At 34.6% G+C, this 15687-nt stretch overlaps 1 protein-coding gene across 1 annotated transcript in view; it reads right to left on the bottom strand.

Moving 5' to 3' along the window:
* LOC128670431 (uncharacterized protein) overlaps positions 1 to 12083 on the bottom strand; it is a 143069-nt gene extending 130986 nt beyond the window's left edge. Inside the window, exon 1 of the mRNA XM_053746095.2 lies at positions 11960 to 12083. The gene's annotated coding sequence lies outside the window, so the exon portion shown is untranslated. The remainder of the gene's footprint in view (positions 1 to 11959) is intronic.
* Positions 12084 to 15687: the final 3604 nt, after the last annotated feature.

Here is a 15687-nt window from a genome sequence, read left to right on the forward strand (position 1 = left end):
AACCTAAACAATCTATTCAATAAACTAAAGCAGAAGAGTTTGTTTCCTCTGGAAGACGAAGTCTGAAATACTTTTATGTACTAATAGGAAATGAATGTGACTTTTACGAAATATTAAAATTTGCCAATATTTTCTTTTCATAATATATGTGTCCTAGAGCAGTCAATGTGAGTGTGTTATAATCATTATTTCTGTCCTCTTAAATGTCTTTTATCTCAATTTCATCCCAATATAGGTAAGTATTTCATAATTGGGCAACTCCGAAGAAAATACAGCTTAGGGTGACCGAATAGTCGCTCCAAACTGTATATCTTCGGAGCTTTGTATTTTAAGAAAAAAAAAATAGTTTTCTTTAATCCAGAACATCGAATGCCTGTGAACTAAGCCTAAGAACAAACAGCGTAGTCCGCGTCCCGCCATTCAGTGTGTGCGGCGAGCTAGAATCGGCCCGCGCGGGCTTATTCCACGAGAATTCCAACCACACGCTGCAGAATAAATACCTTGGAATGTGCCCGCTGGGTCTCCTGTATTAGTTCCTAGGCTCACAATTACGTGGGCTATAAGTACGCGTTGAAAGTGCAAGGTGATGGAAGAAAATTTTGAGCAGTTAACAAACATTGCGTTTAGCATTGACACATTTCGATTCCCTAAATAGGTATGTAGTTACATTAGCTTAGGGTGAGTTGCAACAGTCACTTTTTTCAGTTTTGACGGCAAACTTGACGGGTGCAACTCATTCTTAGAAAACTAAATAACTTCAGACTTGGGGTAGACGGACTGTAATGTTACAAAAAACTGCAACATTGTGATGTTTTTAAGTTATAAAATACAAACAGACTTTTGCAATTACATTTTAGTATGGAAGTACCCTGGTCTAGCGGACCCTGGGTTCCGACGTTCAACGGCTGAGATAGAAATCGGGAAACTCAACAGATGAGGGAATGAATGTTCTTCAACCGATGTTGTCTATAAGTAATTTTATTTAGCTACTCGTCCGTAGTCACAAAAAAAATCAAAAATCAAATCATTTATTCAGAAATTAGGCCTCACAGGAACTTTTTAAATTTTTTTAAATGATGTTTACCAAAGCTACAAACTACTAGCATTACGGAACGACCACTGCTGAGAAGAAATACCGAAAGAAACTCATTCAAACTGTGTTGGTCCCTATTATGCCAGAAGGGCTTACCATTTTTTAAATATAAATTTATGTATATTTTTTTTATCAGTAATATAACAATGTAAGTACACAATAAAAGTACATGGTCAAAAGGTAAACTGAAACATATTATGTTTGTGATCAAGTGCTGATGAAAGGAAATAAATATATATAATATGTATAATTAACCAAACAAACAAAAACTTTTAATAAAAGATCGAGCTGACCAGTTCCCCCCGGCAGCACCCGTTCACGAGTTGACGCGTCACAGAAATCACACTGGTGTGACTTTAACCATCTGTGAATAATAGTGGAAACAAATTAAACGGAGAAAGCAGGAACAAACCGCACGAAATCGACGGGTGGAACTTCCAACAGATAAATTCATATCGATACACAATTTTACGACATAAGTCCCTATGCGTTTATTCATTTCATTTTTATCCTGTTAGTTACACAAATATGAATTTCAAAACAACTATACACGACCACATTTTTTACAGCATATAAGGCAAACAAGCATGCGGGATGCCTGATGGTAAGCAATGACCGCGGTTCTTGTTCATGTACACCAACAACAAAACAGGAGTCGACGACCATTGCTGACATTTTAAGAAAGCGTTAGCATGTCTTCGAAATATCGTAAGTACAATAACTAATCTACTAATCAGCAAAACAGCACAACAAATCTACATTACAACTACAACCTACCCAAACCTATTGCAAATTTGTCGTGTTGGTCATAGATCCATCAAAGGTCCGTTAACGTCCAGTTGGACGTATTGTACTTTTTCGGTACGTTTCTATGGAAATTATCCATAAATATGTTAGCATCGGATCAAAAAATAAGCAAGCTAACAAATATATGGGAATAAATCCGATTTCTGTGATTAATCTCAACAAACATATCTTCCGATACACATAAAAGTGCGTGGCTATTCATTACAGGTGAGGTTGCCATAGCAACGTGCAATTAGGCGGATCGCAGTCGGTCATTTTGTGTAATTCATAATGCATGATAATTACGGAGCCGCCTCGCCCGAGGACAGGTCGCGGCCGCGATGCCGGCCGATAGGACGAAACTTTGGAAATAAATAAAAATTGAATGCTATTCGGATGTTTTGTTATTATTAGCTCACATTAAATTAAGCCTATAATTTAACAACATATATAGCCTGATCAAAGTTCTCTTTCTGTAAAGTTTATTGGCAAAATTTAGTCAATAGATTTATCATTACAGAATTTCTAGTTTAAACAGAGTTTTTTTGTGACATCAATCTTAAAACCCTTTTGTTAGCGTACTTAATTTTCAGAATCAAAGAGAGAAAAACTAAATTGGCGCAACAAAACATTTCCATTGCATTTTTAAATCACTCAAAGCTGGAAAGTACTCTGAACGTCCCTGAATGGAAATGATAGGAAAAGCGTATCCTAACCGAGTAATTGGTGCATTGTATATGCCGTGGGCGAGCATCGTTAGCCTTTCTTTGCCGTGGTTTTGTCCGCGAAACCGTCTAATTAACTATGAAATTAATTGACGCAGCAAAGTTTCAGAGAGAAACTTGATTTAATTGGCAAGTCCGACTTCAGCCTAATTAGGGGCCCGGGGCTTTAAGTATCGCTCGTTGAAGCCGTGAAAAACACACAAAAGTGAGCGAATTTTCATTGCAAGCAGAACATGGCCGCGGGTAATTGCATGCTCGTCTGTATGTTTTGTACTCACGATTTTAAGATTTACGAAATAATATAAGAATCAAACGATGGTACCTTTTTTCCATTTTCACGGTACTCGCATAAGGAGTGCCATTTTACTGTACCTTTACATAGACGTGAATGGCTTCATATTTCTCTCGTGGACTCGTGGGAATTTCGGAAATCTAAATAAGTAGCTTGTAATAGCCTCCGTCAGTCATTCTATGTGCAATTTTTTTTTCTCATCAAACAACCATTACTTTCAAATGTTTGCTGGATGGTAAACAAACTCTTCGCCTATATTATATTAAGTAGTAGGTACTTAAATATATTACTATGTAATATTTAATAACATATAGTTGATCAGGGTAATATTTATAACATGAAGATCTCACAAACATTTTTTTATCTTTATGAAAGTAGTATACAGCGTGACTAAATAATTCAGCATTAAGTAGCAAACCTCGCGCGTCATAAATGATTACGAAATCGATATAATGATAATCCGATAGTACATACTGATTTACCTACTTCGTGTCAATTTCTAGGTTCGCAGCAAGCTTCTGCCGCCGGCGCCCCATTAAAAATAATCGATGCTCGCGAAAATATCGAGGGCTTTCCACTAATGACATGGCGGGAATTGTGGGAAAACAAGGTCGAGGCGACCAAGGCGGTCTAACGCTCCGGTGCAGGGCTCACTCGGCCCTAAATAAGTTGGACCCTTAGCACCCGTTGAGATGTCGGCCTGAATTATTTTCGTAATGAGGATAATGAGTTTTGGACATATGTTTTCATTTTGTTTTAATGACAAAGATAAAAATAAAACCAACAAACCATATCATCTAATGATAGCTGCAAGGGATAAATAGTCCGTTTTATTCATGTGAAATAAATAATGGTTCTGCAGAAAGAATTGCTAATGGAGCAAGAACTACGTACAAAATTTTTCAATAAAAAAAATACCAACACAAGATAAACTACATAAACTATACACAAGTAGAATGGTATCTACTCCAGAAACCCAACATTTTATGGTTTCAAAATTACGTTATGATTTTACGACTGCGTCGGTAAAATTCTCAAATTCGGTGTTTAATAGGTTAATTCACGTGAAAGATGTTTGCGGAGCGGGAGGCGCGCGCCGGCCCGCGACGACCCACGTCTTGTTTTTCTTACAAATGAAATTATTTCACGAATAAAACGTATAAAATATTTTACCGTCTGTCAATTTGCTTGGTTGAATTGTTCCGCGAGATATTAAGCAGAGGTTAAAATTTTATTTGGTTTTGTTATTGCCCAAAGACGTGGAGCGAAGCGTTGTTAAATTCTGCTCGGCACAATGCTCGTTCGTGGCCATTATGGCTTGATGTAAGACAATGCCTACAAATAAAGTAAAATACAATTATTTATGGCATCGCGGAATTTTCTCCGTGTGTTAATAGAAAGATCTTTCATTTATGTAATAAAATAGTGATACTCGTACTCGTATGATTTGAAAATATACTTATTTATTATGAACACAAAAAAAGTTCTTAAAAGTATAATAGTAATGCTTTTCACTTTAATAAAGGATTTAGGTGTATTGATGTGATCAAATAAAAGTGTTAAAATAGGCAATTTCACTTAGGTGCTTTGATACTCTTCAAGATAATTTCCTATCTTCTCTAGTTTTGGAACTTATAGCTTAGTAATTTTTCATATTTCTAGTTTCTTGATTTGGAAAAGTCCAACATTGGACATTTAAGAAGGCTTCTTTGTATCTCATAGTTCGTAAAAAAATCGAACATCAATTTCCGGAGAAAGTATTAAAAAAATATATTACATAAAACTGTCTTGAATCAACAAAACCATTGAAAGTTCAAATAAAATTATTATACGAGTGTTTGTTATTACAAGTTAAACACAACAGTAGTTTAGGCACCGATTTAAATATTCACCCCAACTTACAAACTTCGTTTAAGTTAATTAAGGTTTCCTTAAAATAGGCGTGTTTCCTACACGTTATCTGTGGATCGTTTATATTTAGATACGTGATACGTGTTGTTAAACCGCGTGTTCCATAAAAACATTATTTTCTTAATTGGCGTCGTTATACGCTCCGAATATTTTTGACTTCCAAATTATTATCAGTTTTTTTTATATTTATTCAATTTTGCCTAGGAATCCCGATGATATATAATAAAAAATTTTGCTAAAAATTTTTAATTCTTGAAAGTTATTAAAAGTGACTTGTCACCAAGCTATAAGATAAAGAAAAAATATTTTTTATTTTTCATTTGGAATCGATTTCGTTAAACACAATTTAATTTGAAGCTTTAGCTCTATAGCTTGTGTCCACGACTTCGCCCGCGTGAATTTCCCGCGGGAACATTTATTTTTCCGTGATGGATCGTATTTCAAACCACATGTATGCAAAATCTCAAGAAGATTGGTTTAAGATTTATCTGAAAACTAGCGGCCCGTCCCGACTTCGCTCGGGTAAAAACACAATAAATTATACACCTAAACCTTTCTCAGGAATAATACTATCTATTGGTGAAAACCGCATGAAAATCCGTGCAGTAGTTTTTGTGTTTATCGCGGACAGACAGAGGCGGCAGATGACTTTGTTTTATAATATGTAAGGATTTACACCCAAAAATTTTAAACAAGTTAGGATTAAGATAAAACTCAGCGATATTGACATATTTTTTCATTTGAACACAAAGTTTTTACAGTGTGGCGAGGCCTATAGACTCGTGCATAAAGGGACACGTTTAATGGGAACGCATCGCGCCCCCGGCTCAATCATTAAGGGATCATTAAAAGTCGTCCTGGGCGGCGATGGGCGGCTTTGCAGCTACGCCGATGTGACGTCATTTGATTTTAGATGAAAAAAAATAGACTTATTTATAACCGAGTTCGTTCAGTACATTTTTTCTTTTTGCCCAAGCCCCAAAGCCCACATTTATTTGTTAAAAAAATACCATTAAATTTTGAAGATTTGGCCATGATGACTGTTATGTGCCAAAATAAATGAAAAAAAAATTATTTCATAACCGGCTTTTTATAATTTTATTTAAAAACATAATCTATATCCATGTATATTTTTTTATAAATTTTTTAAATAAAATACAATCAATTAAAATGAAAAATAAAACATATTCGCAACATGCTTCGTCGCTTTTTGTTGTACATACAATGTATACTCACAAACAGAACCGTATTTTTAAATTAATATACAAAAATAAAGTTGTATATTGTTGGCACAGGACAGCGGTGATAAAATTAGTAAAGTTTATGAAGTACTATTGAAAATCGAACGATAAAAATATTAGTATTTATAAAATAATTTTTACTTTGTATGTGCTGAGCCCCTGGGCTTCGCTTCGCTGTTTTATTCCAGATTATATTCTACTCTTGTACCAAATTTCATAACAATCCGTAAAGTAGATTTTGCGTAATAAACATACATTACACACACATCCTCACTAACTTTCGCATTAACAATATTAGTAGGATACAGAAGCCTCATGTTTTTTGATCTGGAAGGAGATGGGTGTGCCATTGAAGCTTACGACTATGAGAACGTGTATTGTCAAAAAAAGATAAACAACTGTGAAACAACTAGTTTAAAACTTGCTTACAAAGACTTATATAGAAAGTGACGCTTGCTGCTAAAGTTAAGTTTCAGACAGGTATTTTTTCTTCCAGCTTATCAAACAGATAGAAAATCAGAGAATAAAAGTAAAATCACTCCTATAACAGCGATTTATCACTTTAAAACGATAGTTAGAGCTGCTGGAATGAAAAGAGTGGTAACAAAGTCGCGACGGGCGCCAAGCAAATGAGGCGCGACGCTCCCTGCTAACTAAACCAATCGGCCGTGCGGCTGGTGCAGACGGGCGGCTCAAACGCTGTATATAACGTTTATGGCGTTTTCGAATATGTGCTTCAAAGGTAGAGACGTGTTATTCAAATTAAGCTTTCCCGATCGATTTAAAACAACCAGTCTAGCCCGTAACTGTAATCGTCTCAATTTAGGTATATAATTTTTTTTTTATTAAAAATCAGCTCACGCTTACGCCGTCGACTTGAAATTTTGAGATAATCACTTCAAATAATTATAATTTCGATAAAGTTATTGTATTGTAATTTCATGTGATTAGTAGTTGTACATCATCCATTTCCACAAGGAAACAGACTGTGTAAGTATAATAATTAATTTTTAAGCTCACTAATACCATTTAATTTAACATGACGTAACATTTATTAAAATAAAATTAATAATTTCAAGTTCATCTATAAATTGAATACCACCTAAAGAGGCTCACTTATTGAACGGATCAAAATTTCAGTACAAAACATCCAACAGTTGTGAAGAATGAAAACACTGGGCGTGCGCACAGCCCGTCTGCTACCATCATTTAGCATCATTTGCGGGACTTTTTATCATCTGTTTTAACCAGGCCGCTGAATCCTTTCGCCCCTTGTTACTCGGAAACAATACTCCGAGGTTTCAGGTATGAAATGAGATCGTCCATGGTTTCGTTAACGAGGGAAGTTTTCTACTATTTGAAGTGTGATCTTGGTGTAGCAGTTTAATATTTATTTGACTCGCAGACATAATTTTGAGCTTTGAAAGTGAGAGGAAAAAGTTTTTGTTATTTAAGTACCTACAGAAATGTTTATTTCTACAAGAATTTTTCTTAAAAAATTCGTTTCATTAAGAATGAAATTTACTAGTTGCTATATTCTTAGTGCAATAATTAATTATAATTAAATATATATTGCAGACAAAGTGGAATATCATAATAAAATCTAGGGGGTACTTCCCGTTGACCAAGAATCGGGAAATTTGGCGACTAATAAGAACTTACAATACAGTTAATGAAAAAAAATTATTAAATACATACCGTCATTATGTAAGAACAAAACAAAAAAAGGAAATTTAACGGGACCCTTGCTCCGCGAGTTCGAGTAACCAATTTAATTATTTACACGATTACTAAAACCTTGTGAGCATCTCTGTCACTCATTTAAAACATGAAGTTACAAACAGTTTTTCACTTTTGAATCACAAGTTAATATTTTTATTCCCTTGACATTTCAAAAGTATTACATAGTACAAAATACACACATACATTGAAATAATGATTTAAAGGCCGATGACAATAAATTGATTAATTCTACGAACTCCAATCCACAATTGCCGATAGATGTCTTTGGAGAAAAGGCTGTGATGAAGTTTGTTGCGCTTTTTCACCTGCGCTTTGGAAGTCGGCAGTATACTTAGTTATAAGTAAATTTTTGCCGTCAATAAGTGATGTACATACATTATCCTAACTTGAACTTAATAGGTGACATTGCAAGTTCAAATGGAAATAAAGCAAGTCGACATTGTCGTCGATACCGCTTAATGAGGATGTTAACGAGCCGCCGCCGCCGCGTGCTCAAATTCAAATTCAAATCATTTATTCAGAAATTAGATCTTCAGAGGCATTTATTCAGAAATTAGATCTTTTTCACATCAAATATTATAATAAGTATATAGGTATAATTTCTCAAAAATCGACGAACTATACTGGAATTTCGTAACGACCACAGCTGAGAAGAAATGCCGAAGCAAGTGCTCTATCCACAAGGTCACCATTATTATTTCATTTTTTTTTAAGTACATAAAGTACATGTTATAATGGATTAGCGGAGAACTGATGTTGCCCTATTGGTTCTCAATTATAATGTATGGTGATTGGTGATACACAGCTCAGTGTCAGCGCATGGATTTTCTAAGTATAGACATAATTTTATGTTACGTGGATGATATTTTTTAAATATTTTTGTAAATAACGAAGGTAAATTTTATTCGGTCTTCATTATGGGTCAATTTCACACAAAAGGCCTACAATGCTCTGCGTATTCTTTACAATAATATTTTCAGGGCTATGTTCGGACTCCCATGCTATTGCAGTGCATCTGGCATGTTTGCTGATGCTAGCGTGGACGATTTTTACGCAGTCATCCGCAAAAAGATTGCTTCACTAGTGAAACGGGTGCGGGGGAGCTCGAACATGGTTGTGAAGATGGTGGGAGATCGGGTGGACTCGAATCTGCTCAGCAGGTTCAACGAGCTTCACGTATTGAGGACACGTTGAGCCTGGGAGTGGATTTCCGGTTGAATATAATGAATTTTCATTACTATTATAATATGTATTATTTTATCAAATTTAATTTAATTCAATTTGTAATTTATAATTTGTAATCAATCTATCTATGGACAAACGTCTGAAAATAAATAATTTTTATTATTATTATTTTTTTATTTTTTATTTTTTTTTTATTTATTATTTTATTCATTGCAAATTAATACGGCAGACATCTTCTCATAAAAGCGTACATCATCATGTGTTTTATTCCCCCAACGAAATTTTTTATTTAATATTCACATCGTCTGATTGAGCTGAATCTGAAATGCCAGATACGACAGAAGATTTAATCCAGTAAACAAATACGTTTTCCACTCTCCACCTCGCACTTATCGGGGCAATTGAATCAAAATTCAGTTGGAAAGCTAACGCGACAAAAACCGCGACGGATAGCAATAGGGCCGCACGACAAAGCACCCCAATCGGAATGGGAAAACGATCCGGCAATTGCCATAAAAAGATCGCGGGCAAATAAAACTGGATCGACATTGTCAGCGATGGTTCGAGTCGGCGGCGGGACAGCCGGGGCCGGCCTGAGCACTAAAGTAGCACCAAGTGCTGAGACTCAATTGGCGCCCTCTGGGGCGTCAAAAGTTAAGGTGAGTTTTTGGTTCGTTCATTCAATTTACTCATTAAAATAATTTTAGATTATGTGTAATTTGGAAATAAAATGGAAATGGACCACAAAACGTATTTAAAAAATTCATACTGCCATTGCCATGAATTGATTGCCAAAAATTCATACTGATTGACAAAATTATAAACATCTTATTAATTAGCTATTACCCCTTATGCTTACGCTTGCGTTCTATTTCCATTTGAGATTGTATTCAACTGTTATATTTTTGTCTATTAAAAGCTTTTCACACAATGAAAGAAATGGGGCGATATTTTTGATTGACGCCCTATCCTAAGACTTTCCTAGGGCCGGCGCCGGCGGCGGGCGGATGCGAAAGCTCTCCCGCTCGGAAACATGGTTTGGGCGGACATTTTTATTCGAAAGGAAAAACGCAATTCGATATCATTGATACGAGTGATACCCGATTGGTACCATAATGTGTGGTGGCTTTTTATCTGAAACTAATGCAATCTTTTCGAAAAGAATAGATTTCTTCCTCTGAAAATTCGAAATCAAAAAGTTCCTGAAAATTGCTTGAATACACAAAAGAAAAAGATAAAAAATTTCATTGTTTCTTTTCTTACAAACTTTGAATTTAATATTTCTTTTTAACGTTTTATGCAGTCAGTACATGTATACTAGTAGGTACTCATACTGTATATATATTTCTTATACTTGTTCTTTTTCTTACTATTTAGCGAAAGCCATTATGTCTTTTAGTAGTATTATATTTATGGAATTTTGATCATCATATTTTAATAACACATTGTTTGAAATTTTTGTGTCACTTTTCGTTGAGATCATGAATTTAGTAAGTACTTCGTACCGGAGTACCTACTAATTCCATGGTTCAGATATCTTGCTTCTGAAATAAAAAGTAATCTGGTGATTCACTCACTCTCACTCAAAAAGTATCTATTGTGGAAAAAGGTATTTTAATTAATATATTTTATTTGTAAGCTTTATGAATGTACGATTGGCCAGTTACAATATATTGTTTAACCCTTCGACCCTGGAGATAATAAAAACAATTGAACAACAATAGGATCCAGTCAGCGCGAGAATTGATATGATTACGATTACTCAGATGAGTTTCCTACGTATGCGACCACATAATGATATTTACACGTTTCTGGTCTATATAACTTGCACTTGCTTGCATTTTTATGATACTCACTTGTAACTTTATAAATACAGTGCTATAATTAGTATACGCCAAAAGTTAGAGATAATGTTGTGTTGTCATATGGTTTCTGAGTAAGTATTTCTTAGCTTGTTTCCTGATTTTCTATAACAGGAAAATGTATTACTTCCATATTTTCTACTATTCAGTCATAATAACTGCTAACATAAAAACTTAAAATAAATATAAAAACTTTTATGTAATATCTAAACATATAATAAAACTGTAAGATATTACATAAGAGCCAAAACATTTTTTTTTAATTTTCGTATCAGTCTTTCTGTCTGCTTGTATGTTTGTTCGCGCATCACGCAAAAACTACTACATAGAATGTGATGCTGTTTCAGCGGACGCACGTGATAAATGAAATTTAGTTATTCACCTTAATATTTTATTACAAACCTGTAAATTTTAACTAACAAATTTCTAATATTGTTTTATTTATATTAACATTATTAGAAAATTTATAATACAATCCGTATAATATTATTATCTTACGTAAAACTCTCGTCAATTATTTGTCAAACATATGTAAAATGCCTTTGGAAGGTAAAGGGCGCCATCTGGCGTTCATCTGATAAACTTTGGAAATAAATTGTGTGTAAATAACTTAGATAGAACAAATTAATCAAATATCTAGTCACAAAAATAATAGCGATATTTTATAATTACAATAATCATGAAACAATGTCATGTTCCTGAAAAATGTACGTGCTAATATAATTTTGAAAAAAAAGTTTTGTTAAATTTCTTTTATCTATGGTTCAATGTATTTAGATAAGTATTGTGTTTTTACTAAGGCATTTATGCTGTATTTTTTGTCGTGAAAATTAATTTGAACATTTTCAATTAAAATCAATCTACGTCATGCTAAGACGTCATGTCATTTTTAATTGCATTTCATGTCATTTTTAGTTGCATGTGTGCAACGTCTGTTCATTTTTCTCATTTGTATACGTTTACTCAAAAACTATTGGGCTGATTTTGATTAAATTTGGCACAGAGGTAGACAAAATCATCAGGAGTTACATAGGCTATCAGGCGTTACATATTTTTTATTATGGCGAGCGAAGCTGGGGCAGGTTGCTGTACTAAAATGTAAAGTAATAAATTAGACTTACTTAGCGTGTATGTGTGGTGTAGTGCGGGGAGAGCCTGGATCTCGCCTCCGAGCCTTGCACACCCGACCAACACAACAGCACACCGCAAGTCTCACAACTAATCTTTAATTACTGTCTCAAAAAGTTTCCAAACTTATTGGTCTATCGTAAGACGCGACAAAGTTGGCTTAGCGTCCGCGTGAAGTTGAGCGGCGAAGATCGCGTCGTGAGGCCGACTGAGCTGAGAGCCAAGTCAAGTCAGTGCGCCGCGCCGCTGGGCGGGGCGACCTCCCACGCCCCGCCTCGCCCCGCCCACACCCCGCCACGCCCACCTGAATTAATAAAGGCGGCAAACACCACCGGACACGCGGACAATGCCGCATTGTCCTGTACCCAAAATAGTTTCAATTAGAAACGCACAAAAGCCTCGCGAGCTGATCATTCATACCGAAATTGGCGGCTGCATGGACGATTAGCGGACGCTGGTGACGCTCGAGGCAACAATGCGGCCACAACAAGTGTTTTGGCAATAAGCCAGTCGGCAGCCCCAAGCTATTGATACCAAAATTTTGTTCATGTTGATCCACCAACTTACTGAATCCAAAATGATGTAGGGCTGGGGCTGCTAATCCTAACAAACACACTGAAATAAATTTATTATAGGTTCGTTCAGTTTTTTTTTATGTTAGTAATTAAGAACAAATTTTCGTTATACTGTCCAAAAATGTCCATTTTCTATGATCAAATAAAAAATATCTAACACAGCTTTTTACATGAAAAGTACTCGTAGTTACAGGGTTTAGGCATTCTGGACCATGTTAAGTTGGGACTGTGAATGTAGAGTGGTAGTCAGTTTTGGCAGAATTTAAAAATTGACTTTCTTTATAAAAATAGCCAGACTTCAGCACACTTACAACCTCAAATCAAAATTTCCAGAGCTAAAAAAAAACATATTATCGCAGATACAGACATCGACTAGAATCTTAGGTTACATTAATGATATGGATTCACAACATACTATTCTGATTAGGTAATTTTATTGGATCATTTTAATCAAATTCATGTTTGAAAAATGACTGAATAGAATTATATTAGTATAATAGTATTCTATGTTTTGGAAAATCACAGAGAGAGGACCACACATATTCCTTCAAAGTAAGGTACCTTGAAGGAATTGTGTGTGGTCCCTTATAGGAAGTAATAATTATCCTTCCTCATCAAGCGACCTAAAGAGCAACAATAACAGATAAATTGCGGCGAAATTGTAATGTTCATACATGAATTGAAAACGCCAGCTATTATCAAACTAAAAGTTATGATACGTAAAAGACCTATGCATAAAAATGCTTAAGGATAATTTAATTAAAGTGACGTATGATTCCAAGTTAGGATTACTTCATATCCTCCCGTGCACGTCGTCCAAAGCGGGAACACATGGTACTTAGTCTTTTTTCGATTACTTTTCGCACTCCTCGCAATGTACGATCACACTAAACAGTATCACACTAAACAGCCAATCACACTAAACACAAGAACATAGAAACAGAAAAATAGAAATGACTTCTACGATGGAACGGATCAGAATCGGCATGAAATGCATTGCGATCATATTGTGAACTTAGATTGTAAACCAGGAATATCAAATTCCTGGGGTCAGAAATGGAATAGGTATCTCAATGGATGCCATCTTTCAGATTTCCGTGATGCCGTATTTACGCAAGTCAGTTTAGTACATAGCAAATTTTAAATACTTGTAAAAATATAACTTGATTGACATGAAGACAGCGCTTGAAATATATCTTTATCTGTATATTTCATATCGTTCTGAAACATTTCTAATTCCTAACTATTATAAAGATATAGCCTGAAATAGACATCAGCTGGAAAATCAGCTTTCCTCCACTTCTTGTGGGTTTGGTACATGATTTAATTTCCACATTCCTCGGTCTTTTGTTAGTTCTATTTTCGTCTTTCGAAATATTCAATTCTTCTTTGCGTATAACTGAACATATAAAATGTATTTCAGAATTTTCTCACAAAGATCCAAAAATCACTCCGAGCTTGCGATTCATTTTTTAGTTATTGGCGTTAATGTCAAACTAATACTAATTTCGACATATTTTTATTAACAAAATCCGAGTTCAAATATGAAATTCTAAGAAAACTAAACAACGAATAACGAGCTAATGCAATAGAATTGAGTAAAATAGAATACAGTGCGCGTGTGGGGCTTGCGTGTCTGTTATAGTTCTTGTTAGCATTTACTATGCATAGATAAAATGCTACATGAATATTATGTCATGTCTTCTTCATTTACTTTGTCTTGATAAGCCTTGGAGCTTACTCTTAGAAAATTGGACATTTTGACTTTGATACGGAAAACATGTAATAGTCACTATTGAAATATTTAAGTACATAATTTCAAAATCTCCGTTTGCTTTGCTTTGTATAATTTTTGTATACATGTTTCTTTCTCTCACTTCACTTTAATACTGTAAATATAATACTAGTATACCATATACCAAGCATTATACTATTTTTCTATTGTTTCTTTCTTGTAAGTTCTTAATAAGTTTCTTATTATAATTACCCATTGTAACGTTGTTGAATTCGTGAAATAAAATAAAAATTAAATAAATAAAATAAATAAGCTTACTTCGCTATTTTATGTCAATGTACTGTTACTTAAGTAAACAGCACATATATATATATATATATACACACTATTATTTTAACTTTCAGCGACAATTCCTGAAATTCTTCCGGATCACTAAATCTCCATTTTGTATGGATTATCGAATTTATTTTTAGTTGACGGCTTGTGCTGGCTATCTGAGAGTTTAAATGGTATGTTCTCACTTTATCCACAACGTTTGCTCTAAACAAGTACGAATTCATGAAATATAAAAGACGCATGCAGATAATTAATTCTGTATCAATATTGTTATAAATTAAACTTTTAAACATTTTCATTAAATAAAAGAGTGGCAAATATTTTTTCTATAAAAAGGTCTCAAAGTCTCTAAAACTGACGTGTTGAGCCGCACAATAACCACAACATATAATTTGTATGGCTTTATAAACCACTATTATCTTTTTTGTCCACCAAAAACAGATTATTTGAATGAACCCTGATTTTTCGAGGTGAAAATACCTTCACATACCGTAAAACCCTTACATTTATATACATCTGAAAACTATTAATTCCTATATATTATAAAGTAGATCCCTTGCCGCGCCTAAATGTCTGTCTGTGGGCACGCGATAAACTAAAAAACAGACGGATTTTTGAACAGTTTTCACCAATACTTGTGGTTCCTGAGGAAGGTTTATGTTTGGTATTACCGTATGGTTTTACCGGAGCTTATGGACCGTAGTAAATTATAAATTAAAATCTAATGTTAATACAATCTATTATGAACAATTGCATTTCTACAAATACTAAGTCGATATATATTCGTAGAATTATTAGGTAGTTTACTTATTTCTTTGGGCAGCTAGATTTGCATTCCCCTATATTATTATAGAGTGTTATCGAGAACCCACCATCTCCACACGCCGTGCCAAGATAACCATTCACGGATGACAGACCGAGTTCCGTCGCCAATAAGTGTTCAAACTACGAATATCCGTTTGCTTAACCGGACACAGAATTCTCGGCTCAATAAACACGGTTATCCGATTTGAGAATAACCGTGTTTACCGTCGGAAAGTATACGGGCCGAGGATGTTTCAATGTTGTTAGGGGA

The sequence above is a fragment of the Plodia interpunctella genome, chromosome 1, assembly GCF_027563975.2.
Source record: "Plodia interpunctella isolate USDA-ARS_2022_Savannah chromosome 1, ilPloInte3.2, whole genome shotgun sequence".
Taxonomy (NCBI): Eukaryota; Metazoa; Arthropoda; class Insecta; order Lepidoptera; family Pyralidae; genus Plodia; species Plodia interpunctella.